Below are 16814 nucleotides of genomic sequence, written 5' to 3'. Positions count from 1 at the left end.
ATTTGGGTAGTACGGCCGTACACAAAATTTTGCCATAGTGGGGAATATTTTTGTACGCCCCGTCGGATTTTAGGTAACGTTGTAATAAGCCTAAATAATTTTTAAAATATTATTTAGGCTTATTGAAATTATTATAAGATTGAAATTCGATACAATATTTTTGAAAAAAGTTATGCGGCATTAATTAAATGCAATTTTAGTTGCTTTAGTTTTGGCCATCAGTATATATACACAGATTTCTTTTGATCAGTGATTTATTGTGCAATTTGGCGCAGCATACTTTCCCCTTAATATCATTCCACTAAAAGCAAGGGTTAGTGGTTAGTTAAAATGGACCCAAGTCGAAAACAATTATTTTCTGTTTATATATACCCATTATATATAAAGATGTCCTTTATTCCACGGCCTAAAGGGGAATTTGGTACAGAATATTTTTTTCATTTACGTCACTCCGCTAAAATGAAGGGTTATGGATCAAAATGAACCCAACTCAAAAATATTGTGAATTAGAGTAACTTCGGGTAATGTGGACTATGCGTCTAATGTGGACCACCCCCCATATCTAAGAAAATGCTTGAAATATGTCAATGCTGCTTTGATAAAAATGTTTTCCTAATTAGTGAAAACAAACATCAACCTTGCTTTTTAATAAATAATTGCAATGTTGAAAGCGTAGTAGTAGAAATTGTAGCTCTGATTGTAACATTTTTTTACCACAACACTTTGTTTTTTCCCGAATAAAAAATATACGTTTAGCTGCAATTACAATCGGTGATTTTTAATTTTTATTCATTTTTGAAGACGATAAATTTTTATACCCTCCACCATAGTATGGAGGGTATATTAATTTTGTCATTCCGTTTGTAACTCATCGAAACATTCATTTCCGACCCTATAAAGTATATATATTCTTGATCAGGGTAAAATTCTAAGACGATCTAGCCATGTCCGTCCGTCTGTTGTAATCACGCTATCTTCTGAAGGAATTGAGAATTGCTGAAATTTTGCATAGGGTTGTCTTTTGTCTGCAGGCAGGTCAAGTTCGAAGATGGGATATATCGGTCCACGTTTAGGTATAGCTCCCATATAAAGGTACCCCCAATTTTCGGTATTTTGGGGTTATTGACCGCGTTTTTCAACCGAATTCGCTGAAATTTGGTTCGTTGGGTTCTTATAGTGTACTAAATGTATCCACAAAAAATCTTGAATATAGGTCCATTTTTTCGGGTAGCCCCCATATAAGAGTACCCCCAATATTCGGTATTTTGGGGTTCTTGAGCGCGTTTTTCAACCAAATTCGCTGCAATTTTGTATTTTGTAGTCGTATATGGTAACAAATCTCCCTATTTTTTCCTACATTTTCATTTCAACTACCTTTTAGTATATTTATGGTGGAGGGTATCCAAAGTTCGGCCCGGCAGAACTTAACGCTTTTTCACATGTTTTAAATAAAAATATTCAATGTCGGGTAATGTGGACCACTATAAAAAGTAGGACCTTTTCACGAGGACGAGTTCGAAATATGGGCGCATTTAATATGCGAGGAGGTATTCTATCTTCTGAAAACTCGATATGCAAAATTACAAGTGCTTCGGTTGGATAATGAAGCAAGGACCTTCAAAATACCGCAAATGGGGCGGTACCCTTAAATTGGGGCTATTCCAAAACATAAACCCATATAGTTTTGCATTCATTGTTACCCAAGAGTGGAATAAATTGAAATTTATCACAACCAAACCACTACCTACCTTTAACATACTGATCCTCATTACCCATACTTACTGGTCCACTTTACCCGCCAAGTTATTTTTATTCGCAGTTTAGAGTTTTTTGAAATAATGTTAGACCTGGAATATATTTAGCCAACAAATCTATGTTGTGAAAACAATTTGTTTTTATTTTTTATCGTTGAAAACCTTACTCGAAGTTACTCTAAGTCAAAAATAAATATTTAATAATTTCGAACACACATTTTCTTGATATGTAATATATATACAGATTTCTTTTGGTCGCTGACTTATAGTGAAATTTAATGTAGATTATTTTTTCTTTGATATCAAGTAGACTGTGAATATAGCCCAAAAAATATATAATAATGTCAGTTAATGTTGCCAAATTCAGACCCATATTTTTTGATATATATTACATATTGGGCGGTGATCCATAGTGAAATTTAGTCTAGAATATTTTTTTCCATTGACACCAATCCCCTAAATGTAAGGGTTAGGGGTCAAAATGAACCTAACTCAAAGATATAATGAAAATACTACAATTGCGTTCAATTGATCATAGCAATAATAAAAGTATTTTTATCGGTTTCAAAACACTGTGCCTACATACATTCTTAAAGGTAATGATGTAGATTATCAACAAACCTTGCACTTTTTCGCCATATTTTCAATTGATTTTTGATCGCTAACATCGGCCACAATAATGGGAATATGACTCAAATCTTGTTGGGTACGTTTGCCGACTTTCACCAAAAGCTCTTTCAGTTTAGACTGCAGAGAAAGGGAAAGAGAATTATTTTACACGCCACCATATTGAAATTTTCATTTGATTTTTACTTCATTTCTTCCTGCAATACCCCATTTGAAATCCCTAAATATATCGACGGCATCTTCGACCACCACTTGACCGGTAAAACCGGTGGCACCGAATATTATTGCGTCCAACTTTTCAACACTCATTGTTTTATGAACTCGTCGCGTCGCGTCTAACCACCCAAACTGAAATCGGGTTGTTGTTATCAAACGGAGAGTAAGAAAATAACTAAAATTTCTGTTGGTCGTCTATTGTTGTCAAACTGACGATGATGGGGCATTTGTCCAAAAAACCGCAAAATATAAGAAAGCTTTTTGCTTGTCGTCTATGAATGGCTCCGCAAATGCAGTGAGCGTGTCAAAAGTTTGGAGCATAGTTTGGAATTTATTGTTTACTACATTTTGTTAATCTATGGTTTGATATCAGGTAGAGAGAAATTGAGAGAGATAGGGAAAGAGAGAGCCAAACTATGTGTGTGTGATCTTTACCCACGATAATTTAGCTGTGCATGCATGCAATATATGATTTGAAAAGGTCATCGTTCAAATCCAATTGATTTTGGGTTTCCTTTTTTGCGAAATTATTTAAACTCATTTACATATTTCTTGGATGGTAAAAACATGTTGAGATTTGTAGGAGAGCTTTCAGCAAAGCTTATATAAAATCAGCCCTAAAAGCTTATATAAAAAATATTAAACCAATAAAGTCAGGGTATAATTAAATTTGTAAGAAAAATATGCAAAATTTCATGTTTACTAAAATGAAAAACTTCGCATCGGATCTATTGTCAGGGCGATTAAGGTTGATAGAAAAAATATTGTAAAAGGGTAACCAATATATTATCAAAATATCTGAAATTGAAGACGTGTTGTGTTTCTGAGAGCAAATATACTATATTTTTGTTATCAAACGCTGTTGTTCTAAAAATAGGATTTTTTTCTAAAATAATAGTTCACCTTTCTGACGTATACAATATCGTCTGCTTGACAACGTTACCTATATTTCAACAGGCGTACAAAAATATTCAACTTCCCCACTATGACAAAAGGTTTTGTACGGCCGTATTACCCAAATACGTCGAATCCATATCTCTTAGCGAACTAAACAAAATCGAGAAACAAAATCATAAAATGTTTTTAAATATTTCATATTCTTATTAAAAATTGATATTTTCTTTTCTTTTTGTTTTGTTTCTATTTTCAATAAAAGAAAAATTCAAATCCAAGTTCTGCCATAGTTGATTTTCTTCAACTTTGAAAATTCGTACGTCGACGTTTTTCGGTAACATTCATATAACTACATGAGTTCTACTTTTGTGGTGAATAACGTCGAACGGCCTAATTGAATTTTAGGTAGGGCTGTGAAAATTTTAAATTAAAACAGGTGGACATAAAAAAGTAACAAGTTCGAAACAGGTAGAATTTTCTTACCTCGCTCGATGAGTTCGACATTCAATATATCTGAAATCTATTGGGACTTTTATAGTAGAGGTATGCTATGGTAAAATTTTGTTAGTAAGATTTGAAACCCAATTATAATGATGATAGATTTCTTTTGGTCGGTGACTTATAGTGAAATTTGGTGTAGTTAATTTTTATCTTTAATACTCACCCCCTAAAATGGACGATTAAGTGTTTAAATCAATAACATTGTGAAAATAGCCCAAAAAATATTTAATAATTTTAGTGTTATATTGCCAACTTCAGACCCATATTTCTTTGATATAATTAATATTGTATATACACTTGTTCTTTGGGCGGTGATCCATAGTGAAATTTAGTAAAGGATATTTTTTCCATTGACATCAACCCCTAAAAGTAAGGGTTAGGGGTCACAATGGACCCAACTCAGAAATATCATGAAAATACGTGAATACCGTTCAATCAATCATAGCAATTATAAAAGTTTTTTTTTTGTTTCAAAGCACTGTGCATACATAAATTCTTGTTAGTAAGATTTGACCCCCATTGATAATCCAAAATATAAAATTACACCCAATTTGGTTAAATAACATGCCCAAACTCTTTAAAATAATGAAATGGGGAGGCAAACAAGGTGAAGTAAGCGATTTTTTGCAAGACTGATTTCACGTAATCAGGTCTGTATATGGCGTGTACGAATACATGTTGCAGCTATTGGTTTTTGAAGGACTTTTGCTAGTTGGGAACATATAATAAATTATTGTTTTAGACCATCTGAATGGAGAAATTATCAGTACGACGGCTTTTGTTTAGTGGGCTTCGTTAAAGTGGCATATGTTTTGGCCCAGCTAAAATCGAGTTATCCATTTTATCAATAAATTTTACAGCAAATTACCAACAATTTCTGGGAAGAATTACTTTTACAGTTTCAATTGAACCTAAAGCGTTGAAAAATACCAAGTTGACCTACTGTATATGGGGGCAACTTTAAAAAGTTCACCAATATTGATAGGTTTTGGTGGGCAATGTCTGTGAAAAATGTCAGCTCTATCTTAAATATTGCAATCTAGATTCTATCGGGTCTACGATGAATAATTCGAATTTCATACCATATTAGTAATGATTGAATTCGGATTCGACTGCATATCAAAATATTACTTTTCCATATCATTGCCAGTTGCCATTATATTTATTGTGACCAGAGATGGTCCGTCAGAAACAGTGACGTAAATGACATACATTTCCGACGTATAATACATACGTCAGAAACGTCGGAAAACCACCAAAAACCATAGGTTTTTGACAAAATAGCTATTTCCATTAATCAATTTGGAAATTACGTATGCTTTACTCAAATCCATCTCAAAATTCTAAATTTTCTTATCCAAAAAGATAAGAATTTTTTATTAGTTCTAGTAAGGAACAGTCAGATATATGTAAAAATATAATATATATATATATATATATATAATATATATTCTTGAAAATAACTGTATATGGTAATAATATTACATTTTATACAGGTATATGACGTTTTCGACGTTTACACCTTTTTGACAGTCGAAAACCTACAAAATCATCACACGATCCATCCCTAATTGTGACTCATTATTTGTTTTAATTTTGTCACCGATTTGGATCTATCTAATCATATGTTTATTGATAAATAAATGCAAGTTAATAACACAAAAAATACAAAAATAGGTATATATTTTTTGTTTTTGTCTACAAAATTAACAGTTTAACAATTCAAATTGGGCGCTGGTATTTCACACACATTGTTATAATTTTTGCGATTGATTATTTTTTAGAGTCGCGATGTATATTTATATCATTTAACTACCATAAAAATGTATTTCCTATTAAGTTTGTGTAGTTTCTTAGGGGATTATAGATACTTGCAAATTAAAGGAAATCGAAAGTTTAACGGATTTATTGCAAAAAGATATAACTTTTTCACTAAAATCACAAATTTAATAGTGAAAAAAATTAGAAACAAAATTATTAGAAATTAATTATTTTATGCTTTGTATGTAAAACAAGTTTCTAGAGATGATCAACTTAAGAAGAAAATGCTTTCTTTTTTATTTAATTTTTATGTACCAAAAAAGATGATATCGCTAAAATAATATATTATTTATCCACAGAATATTTTACCCCGTAACAAACATTTTCAAAATATCAATTACAAGCTGTTTCCGCCCGGGTTCGAACCGGGGACCTTGTGCGTGTGAAGCACACGTGATAACCACTACACTACGGAAACTCGTACTGCAATGGTGCTTTACATTTACTTTTGTTCTTATACTATTAAGCTTTTTGAAAAAGCTTTGTCGCAGGCAGCAACTACATTACACAGTGGATTGAATAAAACTGTTATACGTATACGTTGGACGCAGCGTGACCGTTGTGCCACTAAAGTGGCAATTTTGCCACTTTTTTTCGCCTTTGCTACTTTTGTGATACTTTTTCATTTTGATACAAAATGTGCCACTTTTTGAATTTTTGTGAAACTTTTTGTTACTTTGTGCCACTTTTTTAAAAAAGTACATAAATTAAAGCGATTTTGCATAAAACATAATGATTTGTTTTGTAATATTGTATCAGACGGAACGATTTTTAACTAGGGGTCGTTTGTAACAGACGGAGCGATTTTTATTTTGATTATTATTATTAGGTCGCATTCGCATTTGTGTGTTGGTCTGTTCCCGTACTGCAAGAATCTACTAGATTTTACTATTTTCTTCGATAACATAAAGGAAAATTCGTTATCGTAGTAAAAAGTAGTAGATTGTTGCAGTACGGGAACAGACCATGTGTGTTTCGATTTGTAGAATTTTTGATTGCTAAGTCCCAATTTAGATTAGGCGAGTTTACTTGCGGCAAGTTTTTGTTTGCAGGAGAGAGGGGCAAGGGGAATAGAAATGGAAAAAATTTGCTCGTACCGACAATTTTCTGGCAATTCGTTTTGTGTATTTTGTTTGTAGTGTCAGTAATTTGAAATACCAATCCAAAACATTTTCGAACATAACAAAACATGCACAAAATATTAAAAAAAAAAAAAAAAAATTTGTTTGAAACCGAATTGCCTTGTATAGACACATGAAGCAATTTCAAAAGAGAACGATAAAAATATGGTCTGTTCCCGTACTGCAAGAATCTACTACTTTTTACTACGATAACGAATTTTCCTTTATTTTATCGAAGAAAATAGTAAAATCTAGTAGATTCTTGCAGTACGAGAACAGACCAATAGTATATACCGCTTATATATTGTAAGAATATGTGATTTTATTTAGTTTTTTTTTCAGTTTACTGTATATTAAAATACACATAAATGAATTATTTGCTATGTTTTATATAGTTTTTTATTAAATAAAAAGTAAAAAAAGTGTGCCACTTTTTGTGACACTTTTTCAGAAGTTATGTGCTACTTTTTTTAAAAAATGATACTTTTTGTGATACTTTTTGAAAATTTTCAGCGGTCACGCTGGTTGGACGTACACAAGTGCAAAGCACAATTGTTATACGAAGAACAGTTAGTACAAAAAGTTTAGGGACTTACATATAACGAAAGGGGGAATTGATACTTTAAGGTCACAATTGCACACAACGTTTGTTTTAGGATTTCCTTAAGTAGATTGAGGTCAACTCATGTGCGTTGAAAAGAGGTAAACAATTTTCAAAATAATGAATTAAAAGCACGTTTATGTAAAAAATAAACTTTCGTAATAATTTTATAAAAGGATAAATAAGTAAATCAAACCAATTTGTAAAAACTAATATTTATTAATTTCGAAATAGTCGTATTTTTAAAGGTAAGACCAGTAAGGGATACAACGAAATCAGATGATCAGATCAATCTTCTCCTGCAATATCAAGTTAAATATTGCATCAAGTTCTTTTACACTTTACGCGTGAATTTGATTGTTTGGATAGTGAAAAAAAAAATATTCAATATTACAGCCGAAAAGTGTTTGCTCCGATAATCCAAAGCTAAGTGCACCTAAACTTAATGAAATCGCAGAGAAATGTCTGGAAAAGAAATATAACCAAAAACAAACAATTCGAAGAATTTTGCGTAAACATGATCACATGGTAGAGTTTCACTGAAAAAGCCATTTATAAACCCCACAAACCGGAAAATCCGATTCGAGTTCGTTCAGGAACACGAAAAAAGGATTTTGAATATTGGAAATTGCTTTTGTTTAAAAACCATTATCTTTATAAATTTTGTTTTTCCGTTTGTAACACATCGAAATAATCATTCCCGACCCTATATATTCTTGATTAGCGTAAAATTCTATGACGATTTAGCCATGCCCCTCTGTCTGTTGTAATCACTCTAGTCTCTTAACAAATTGAGATAGATCGCCAGAATTTTGCATAGAGTCTTTTGTCTGCATGCAGGTCAAGTTCGAAGATGGGATATATCGGTCCACGTTTAGGCATAGCTCCCATATAACAATACCTCCCAATTTTCGGTATTTTGGGATTCTTGAGTGCGTTTTTCAACTGAATACGCTGAAATTTGGTACATTGAGTTCTTATTGGGTACTAAATGTCTCCACAAAAAATTATAAATATAGGTCCACTTTATCTGGTAGTCCCCATATAACGGTACCTCCTAATTGTCAGTATTTTGGGGGTTATGATCGTATTTTTCCACCGAATTGGGTGTAGTTTAGTATTTTGAGTTCTTAATAGGTACCAAATCTCTCCACAAAAAATTATAACTATAAGTCAGTTTTTTCGGATAGCCCCCATAAAAGGGTACCCCCAATATATCGGTATTTTGGGGTTCTTGAGCGCGTTTTTCAACCGAATTCGCTACAATTTGGTATTTTGTAGTCGTATATGGTAACAAATCTCCCTACCAAAAATTTTTAATATTCGACCCCTTTTTTTGGGTCGTCCCCATATAACCCCCTTTTTTATATTAAAATAGTTTTATTTGTTCCGTGTTTGGGTTTGTTTCTAAGACACTGTTGTAATCATTTCATCTGCGGAAGATACGAAAAAAACTAGAACATAAGGTTCGATAATAAACCTTATATATACTCATACCCGCATTTGGGCCTAGCCCCTGTGTGGGAGGTACCAGAAGGAGTGGACCGATATTCCCCAAGTTCGAACTGGAACTTATTTTGGAAGAAATAATAAGATGGGCAAAGTTTGGATGAAATCAAAAATTTTTGAAACAAATTTGGTCCAAGGAAACATGGGGTCAAGGACCACTGTTTAGAACCATAATCGGTTTGTAGGAATTTCGGTATAGGTACACTTTTTGGTATGTTCCCTATATTTTTATTTCAAGTACCTGTCAGTATACCTATATATCTATAAAATTCCATTGCAATAGGGCAGATTTATATTCATTATGCTAAAACTCAGAGCGCTGTTCAAAATTTAATCAGAATTGGTCATCAGTTCTTTATTTGGAAGTCAGTCGAAAATATATATGGGAGCAACATTTGCCTCTGAACCAATTTTTACAAAACGCAATATGCACTAACTTTAGAACGTTGTGCAAAATTTGGTGTCAATCAAACAACCAAGTTTGGTGAACCATTCACCTAAAATCGGAGGAAAATATGTATGCTATATCTAAATCTGAACCAATTTCATCCAAACCCACCATTATTGTAGACCCATGTAGTGTCTGTCGGACAAACTTTAAGTCTTTGGGCACCATTTTCTTCAAATTGGTTGAAAAAATATATGTGTGCTATGTCTAATTTTAACCCGATTTCAATAAAACTTGGTGCACAATTTACTAAAAATCGGACGAAAATATGCATGGGAGCTATATCTAAATCTAAACCGATTTCAATATAACTTGGCACACATTGGGCTATCCTAACTTCAGTACGTTTACAAAGTTTTGTATCAATCGATCTAAATTTTACTCTTGGTGCAGCATTCAGATAATAAATGCGACCTGCACTGTGTTTACAATTCAACATGGAAAGACAGACATACTGACGGACGGACATGCAGAAATCGAAAAGGAACCATGTGTATATCTCGTTTCCTTTTGCCTATTAGAAACATATGCACAAAGACATAATACCCTGTACCACAGTATGGTATTTAATTTATTTTAAAGAATAAAATTTAACTCATTGATTCAAATGCAATTATGACATTTTTATTACGAAAAAAAAACCTAGTAGAAACTTTTGACTGTGACATACTGTATGTAATGGAAATAAATGATAAATCAACGTAATAAATTAATAAATTACAAATACATAAATGTACATGAAGGATGTTACTACTGGTATATCCTGTTATTGAGACCTGGGAAAAAAACTGCTGAAAACGAAACAGATGTATAATGTTTCATGGGTATTCTAGAAATGCATTACAATGAATTTAATAATACATTTTTATACTTTCTCTTGAACAATAAAACAACCAACCGAACAAAACAACACAAATCATAGAAAAGGGTTACAATAGAACGTATTATGACGACAGTCTGTCAACTTGTTTGCAAACAAAGGATACTTTTGTTTTCTTACAATAACAACAACACTAACAATGACGAGAACGAAAAAAGAACACTTCTACCATTCTGGGCATTACAAAGCAGCAACTTTTATGCTCTTCAAATACAAAAGGAGTTGTCGTTTTTATTCATGTCGTTGTTTTCATTGTAAATGTCATGTAATGCGGTTACACTTTGCCGTGACAATTCCCTCCACGCCTTTGAATTATTTTTCGTTTTTTTTCGGAGATAATAAAAATCATTGATTGATCGAAAGCAAACAAACCGAAAAAAACAATCACTTTACGATCAGCTATAAAATAACGGGTGTTCTTTATTGATATTTAATTGTGGACAAATAATGAGGAGGGAGGTTGGTAGAACCTCGCCTCGATCCTCTTGACAAGTGAATGAAATGAATGAGCCAACAACACCAGTTGGGAGAGGAGGAGGAGGAGTTCCGACTCCTCAGTGTTTCGTCATCGTCTCATCATCATGATAATAGTTCGCCGGGGATATTTGTAAACAATCTCTCCCATAGATTATGAGATACGACCTCCGAACACACAAACAAATCAAAGGAAAAAAATCAGATCATTAAAATCCCATAAATATCAATAAATGTTTAGCCAACACAACAGACGGATTGACACTCCTTTTGATGGGTTCCATCCAGACTTGTCGCTAAGGTGGTGGTTGTCGACAGCAACAAGTGTGTTCGTGTGTGTGTGTGCAAGAGAGGTGCGCTTTAGCCATTGTGAACTTGATCTTGAATTGAAATTTACGATCAATTAAAGTCATATTTATGAGGGGGAAGGGCAAACGAGCGAGCGAGCAAGGCATCAAGGGAAATAGGCATCACAATTCCTGTGATTTGGTGATTACAAACCGCATGATTGGTGCTATTATTGTTGTGGTTGAGGTAACAATTTTTTTTGTTAAAAAACAAACAATGAATACCGATGAGATTGTCAAGAAATTTTGAAGAAAATAATTTTAGCCGGCGTCTTCTTTCTATCTAATCCGCCCATTTCTTCCATTGTCACTGGAATGCATTTTTTTCATTATTTTGTCAAGAATTTTAATTGAGGCTACACATTAGATTCGTAATTATACCAAAACGCCTATGATTTTTTTTCTTTTAAATTTTGATTATTTGCTTTACATTGAATTTTAAAATATGGACTTGTATTACTTTAAAATGGAATATTTTATGGTGTCGATCGCATACAAAATTATTTGAAGCCTAACCTTTACCCGGTCCTCAAGTGAAAATAAGTTTTAATTTTTAATTTGACTCAAATTTATTGTCCATGGCCGTAAGCGCATTTTTCAAGCAAAGTGGCTATAATTTGGACTTTCGGGTTTTTTCATAGGCTATAAGACTTCTTTGTAGAAAATATTAGATTGGGGAAAAGAGAAATCCATTATTTTTTCGTCGAAAATGTCGGTGAAATCGGAGAAATGATCGAAGTTGACCGGCATGTTAGTCGTAACATCGCCCAGGAGCTAAAACTCGACCATAAAAGCTGTTTTAAACCATTTACACAAAGCTGGATTGAAATAGAAGCTCGGTGTTTGAGTGCCACACCAATTAACAGAAAAAACCAGTGAGCGGAGTAGTATAGTCGGACGGGGCCGACCATACGATACCCTACACAACTACCACGGATGCGGATGTTTGTTGGGAGCCTTGGCTGTTTACCTCTTGTCCGATTAGAGGTAAACAGCACCCTTCCTCACACTGACATATTTTCCGAATATTACTAGTATTCAGTACATATATTGTCCAGATTCCCTTCACAGTGGGTTGTTTTGTGGTGTTCGGCTTTCATTTGTGGTCTATAGATCGACTCGAAAATAACAAAAAAAAAAAAAATAATAATTTTTCGGTCCACATCATTCCAAAATTATTATCTGATCATCACCGAAAATTATAGGCGTTGTCCTTGACCATAACTGGACACTCATGGAACATTTCAAAGCGATCTGTAGTTCCGCTCTGTAGAGTTACTAAATAATATAAAAATACGGAGATACCGGTAAATATATTATGTGTAACTCCCACATTCGAGCACATACAACAATATAATTGGTATCAATTTAAAGGCCAGTCACTCCTCTTGGATATATCAACTTCTCAGGCCTATGTCCTTCAGGGGTAAATATATACTCTATAGAATACAAATTTTGTCATTTTTCACACAAAAGTCAGGGTCCATTTGACCCGCTAAATATTGACCGATCTTTATCAAAACAGGCATGCTTTTGGGGCTGCACAAAGCTATAATACCCTGACAACATAGTTGTGTAGAGTATAAATAGGATGGATCGAATATCCATCTGCGAAGCCATGGCCAAACGGAATGAGAAGGACCCATTTCTTAAACGGGTGGTGACTGGAAATGAAAAATGGATAACATACGATATCTCTGTGCGAAAACGATCGTGGTTAAAGAGCGGTGAAGCACCTCAAACAATGGACAAAAAAGGACTAACGGGCTATGCATTTGGTGGGACTGGGAGGGGATTATTTATTATGAGTTGCTTCCAAATGGCCAAACGCTAAATTCTGATCTCTACTGTTCCACCAGGACCACACACATCTACAGTGACTCGCCAGAAACTTCTTGGGGAGCTTGGTTTGAAAGTTTTAATACATCCGTCATACAGTCCGGACTTGGCGCCAAGCGATTATTATCTTTTTGATGACATTGGAAAAATGTTTTAATGCTAAAAAATTGGTACCTGGGGAGAATTGTGAAAATAGACTACTAGAGTTTTTTTGCAAATAGAGAGCAAGACTTCTATGAGAGAGGCATTATGAAGTTACCTTTAAAATGGCAACAAATCATATAACAAAACGGTGTATATTTGGCACAAATCGGACATTCCGAAGCATGTTAAATAAACTCCTATAGTTCATATAAAAATAATAGATTTCTTTTTCCCCTGATCTAATATTCAATGTAGGTCCATGTTTTTCGGTGTGCGAAAGGTTTTGGCACACCGAAGGTGTCTGGAATATTATCAGAGGATAGAAATATTCTGAACGCCAGACAAATTAGCCCAAATAGAAATGCCCGAAATGCTTTCAGGTATTTTAAATGTGCCGATTTTTTGGAGGGTTAATACTTAGTATGATATTCCTTGTTATCTTTTACAATTTGTAACCTTGCCGTCATAGATTTTGCCAAGATTTTTGTGTAAGATGTTAGAATTTTTCCCCATTCTACTTGTAAAGCATTTTTCAGACTTCATACGCCTGAGATGGTATGGCTTCTAATATCTTTCTCCAAAAGATATTCTCTATAACATTTAAATCCGGGGACAGAGGAGGAGTTTGTATCACTTTTGGTCAATTATAAAGCATCCATTCTCGAACGATCTGAGACGTGTGTTTTGGGTCTTAAACTTGGTAAAATTTAAATTTTATCCCTATCCTAGTTTTTCAGCAATACATTTTAAATTATCTTTTATAATGCTTAGATAATAAATCTTATCCAAATTCCTTCAATAGGAACGAGACTTAATACTTCGGCAGCGCTCATATAGCCTCATATCATTACAGAGTCCCCTCCGTGCTTTACGGTCGGAATTGTGTGCTTAGGATCAACCTTACCTTACCTTACTTGGTCCGTTCGACCCAAACATTTTATATTTGTTTTCATTAGCCAAAATAAATAAAAAAATCTTTTTTTTTGCTGAACGAACTCCAATCGGTTCGCATTTTCCACTTTTTTGGGTTTTACGAATACATTTTTCTGTGGAACTCTACCATGTAGACCATGGTTACGCAAAATACTTCGAATTGTTTCTGCCTTTAGCTTTGAATTATCCGCCACTTGTCGGAGCAACCACTTTTCGTCTCTTGTATTGAATATTTTTTCTCGCTGGTTTTCGGCTTGTTGTAAATTCGATTCTCGGTTTTGCGCCTCAATATATTTTTTTTGGGCGTCGGTCGAGTAATATTGAATATTTCCGCTATTTTCCGTCGCGATTTTCCTAGTTCAGCATAGCGAAGAACTAATTTCCACACAACGATTGTGTGGTGTTACATGGTCTTAAATAAGACGAGGAAACCTTTTAAGACCAAAAAAAATGCAGTTACCCCCTCTATCATAAGAATAAAAAATATTCGTTTTATTAAAAGATTTGTTTCCGCCCGGGTTCGAACCGGGGACCTTGTGCGTGTGAAGCACACGTGATAACCACTACACTACGAAAACCTCTGCGAATCCGTTGTCAAATAATGTATATAAAATGGCAGCAAATGTAATATTTGCACATTGGGTTGTGGCTTTGTGTGTTGCAACATTTTTGGTTTATTTTTATATTTGCGACTTAGTCAAACAGATTGTCACAAATATACAACCGCACTGTAGAAATTCTTTGGGTATGCGGTCGAAAGACATTTGTGACTAAAACGTTTGTTACTTTTTTGAATGTACTGAATGCGCATATTTATCGACAATGGCATTATTTCGAATATGGGGTTACCGTAATTGTTTTGAAGAAGATTATGTAAAAGGAGGTGTTTGCACGTTACGATTTTTCGTCGTATTAAATAATGTTATTAGTTTGTTCTAGACACACACACAAGCACATATAAATCGCAAAATCATGTAATACTTGATATGGAACAATTTCGTTTGTCAAACAGTTTTTATATTGAAAAAGTTTTATATTTATTCGCTGCTACTAGCAAAATAGCTCCACGGTTCTGAGAAACTTCTCGTTGGCAATCAAATCTAGGGGAGAAAACATTTTCGGGTAATCTTTTTTGGGATTGATTCACAAAGGTCAAACCTATTGGATCACATCTGGGGGTTTGCTGCTGCAAATGTCTTGTGGATAGGGGTGAAGATAGAGAGGGGTTGTTTCTCATAGCTCGAATTTAAAAACTCTGTTTCCGCCCGGGTTCGAACCGGGGACCTTGTGCGTGTGAAGCACACGTGATAACCACTACACTACGGAAACTTGATGGCAGTTGGGGTATTTTAAATTCCTTTAGATGCTACCCTCAATTGCAAAACATTTATTTTGGCGAAAAAATTGGAGATAGAGCTATTAAATTACACGTATACATTGCCATAACTTCTAGGATGTTACGTATTAAAAATGGGATATATCGGTCTATGTTTTCTTGTAGCCCCCCATATAACGGTTCCCCCATATTTGGTATTTTGGGAAATTTTGGAAGGTTTTTAAAGCGAATTGGCTGTAATTCAGTATTTCGAGTTTTCATTGGGTGGCACATTCTCCTACCAAAAATTTTTAATATTGGTCCACTTTCTCAAATAGACTCCATATTTTGGCTTGGATACATTCCATTCGATCGGAATAAAATTCTATGTCGGTTAAGCAATGTCCGTCTGTCTTCGGATATCAAAATAAAGCTCTATCTCTATCTATCATTGCTACTATTCTTAGGATGTTGGATATTGTAAATCGTGTTTATCGGCAAGCAGAGTGTTGCTTCAAGCTATGTTCAATTTGGTGTAGAGAGCATGTAAAGGTATCACTATTATTGACCCAGAAATTCGGTTGTAAATGGTGATGTAGACTTACAATATATCGAAAATCAATTTAACTAATAATTAATTTTGGAATATTATTGTTTGGAATATTAACATGATTATATTTTTATATAGAAGGACAATTAAAAAAGACTGTTTCCGCCCGGGTTCGAACCGGGGACCTTGTGCGTGTGAAGCACACGTGATAACCACTACACTACGGAAACCGCTGATTCCAGCTTTGTGCTCATACTATGAAAAAATAGGGATATCAATATAATTTGTTTTAATTACCTTCGTAAATTAGAAACTTCGTCTGAGAACCTAAGAAATATTACTTAGAATCAGCGCCAGCGTCTTCTCCACATATAATCTTTTGTTCGATCCTAAGTATATTTTTTTAATTAAAATCGCTAAGCAAAAAATAAGTGGCATTTTATTTTTAAACTGATAAGGATTTGTGAGGATTCTAGGACATCAAATGCATTTTTCCGCGAATTGATTCTATGAAAAGTGGTTAGTAGGCAGTTTCCGTAGTGTAGTGGTTATCACGTGTGCTTCACACGCACAAGGTCCCCGGTTCGAACCCGGGCGGAAACAGATACAATTTTTTGTGGCAACTATTACAAACATTCTATTTATGCAACAAATTCCCGCGATACATAAAAAGCAAGCAAAATCGGTGCGAAGTTCGGTCGGGACGAAATTAACGCCGATCTACGGTCAATAGTTTCAGACAAATTAACAAATTTTCCAAAAAATTTTAGTTTTTGGGTATTTTTAATATTTTATTCGTATTATACCACAAAAGGTGCTACAATTTGGTCTTCTCTTACT

General features: G+C 34.0%; 5 non-coding genes across 5 annotated transcripts; 1 reads left to right on the top strand and 4 right to left on the bottom strand.

Moving 5' to 3' along the window:
- Window positions 1–6158: 6158 nt before the first annotated feature.
- On the bottom strand, window positions 6159–6231 carry Trnav-cac (transfer RNA valine (anticodon CAC)). Its single transcript has one exon. It is a non-coding gene; the product is annotated as a tRNA-Val (tRNA).
- An 8383-nt stretch (window positions 6232–14614) lies between these two features.
- Trnav-cac (transfer RNA valine (anticodon CAC)) lies at window positions 14615–14687 on the bottom strand. The gene has a single exon. It is a non-coding gene; the product is annotated as a tRNA-Val (tRNA).
- Window positions 14688–15365: 678 nt separating this feature from the next.
- On the bottom strand, window positions 15366–15438 carry Trnav-cac (transfer RNA valine (anticodon CAC)). Its single transcript has one exon. It is a non-coding gene; the product is annotated as a tRNA-Val (tRNA).
- Window positions 15439–16131: 693 nt separating this feature from the next.
- Window positions 16132–16204, bottom strand: Trnav-cac (transfer RNA valine (anticodon CAC)). Its single transcript has one exon. It is a non-coding gene; the product is annotated as a tRNA-Val (tRNA).
- A 300-nt stretch (window positions 16205–16504) lies between these two features.
- On the top strand, window positions 16505–16577 carry Trnav-cac (transfer RNA valine (anticodon CAC)). The gene has a single exon. It is a non-coding gene; the product is annotated as a tRNA-Val (tRNA).
- Window positions 16578–16814: the final 237 nt, after the last annotated feature.

This window comes from Musca vetustissima, unplaced genomic scaffold (genome assembly GCF_032173495.1).
Source record: "Musca vetustissima isolate MV318-11 ecotype Yass unplaced genomic scaffold, APGP_CSIRO_Mvet_v1 utg12484, whole genome shotgun sequence".
NCBI lineage: Eukaryota > Metazoa > Arthropoda > Insecta > Diptera > Muscidae > Musca > Musca vetustissima.
Note: the sequence above shows the minus strand (reverse complement) of the source record. Positions and strands in the feature narration are given on the sequence as shown.